At 49.1% G+C, this 1,024-nt stretch overlaps 1 pseudogene; it reads right to left on the bottom strand.

Moving 5' to 3' along the window:
- Window positions 1-586: 586 nt before the first annotated feature.
- Window positions 587-704, bottom strand: LOC126093240 (5S ribosomal RNA; annotated as a pseudogene).
- Between the last annotated feature and the right edge of the window lie 320 nt (window positions 705-1,024).

Genomic DNA, 1,024 nt, shown 5'->3' with positions numbered 1-1,024 from the left:
TGATTGATTTGTGTCTCGCATTAGCAGCCTGTTCCCTTTTTCTTACTCCACATTGTGTACATGGTGTGTGGTGTGTGGATGTGGCAGTAACTGAATGTGCATATGCATTGGTTGAAATCAGTGTAGTTTCTTTCTTCTCTGTGCACAAACACGGAAATTTTCCACTGAGTTCTGTTCAGACATGCCCTGTAGCCTGGCGTGCTGTATAGTAACTGTCATCCCGGCTTTTTTAGCGTCTTTAGATTGGCCCAACACAAACCGGCTGTTTCGGTAGTTTCTTGTATTGGTCAAGCGATTGCCAACTCGGTAAATCAGAAGAGTCACATCCCTCGGCCAGTCGCTGCCAGTAAGAAAGTTTCCTGGATACTACTCCTGGGCACGCTGCTGCGAGTAACTCACCCTCCTCAGAGCAGAGTTATCGTACGTTGGCCAGGATTAGTTAAATTTTCGTTTTGCCATGTCACTAATTAAACTCCTCCAGAACCGGCCATGAGGGCCCAACGGTTACCGACCGGTCGCCGTGTCATCCTCACCCCATAGGCGTCACTGGATGCGGATGCCTCACAAGGGCTGAGCGCACCTCGCTTGCCAACAGCGCTCGGCAGACCGGATGGTCACCCATCGAAGTGCTAGCCCAGCCCGAGAGTGCTTAACTTCGGTGATCTAACTGGAACCGGTGTTACCACTGCGGCAAGGCCGTTGGCTGATCATCACATTAAGTAATAATCAAAAGAATCGTTCCGCAAAGGCTGTATTTTTATTCTAAAAAGTTTCTCAATTTACTGTGGGTTTTTGTAATGGCTCTGAGCACTATGGGACTTAACTACTGATGTCATCAGTCCCCTAGAACTTAGAACTACTTAAACCTAACTAACCTAAGGGCATCACACACATCCATGCCCGAGGCAGGATTCGGACCTGCGACCGTAGCGGTAACGCGGTTCCAAACTGAAGCGCTTAGAACCGTACGGCCACACCGGCAGGCTGGGTTTTTGTGTTCATGTTTTGTGCTAGGTCCGATGCT

Source organism: Schistocerca cancellata, chromosome 7 (genome assembly GCF_023864275.1).
Source record: "Schistocerca cancellata isolate TAMUIC-IGC-003103 chromosome 7, iqSchCanc2.1, whole genome shotgun sequence".
Lineage (NCBI taxonomy): Eukaryota > Metazoa > Arthropoda > Insecta > Orthoptera > Acrididae > Schistocerca > Schistocerca cancellata.
Note: the sequence above shows the minus strand (reverse complement) of the source record. Positions and strands in the feature narration are given on the sequence as shown.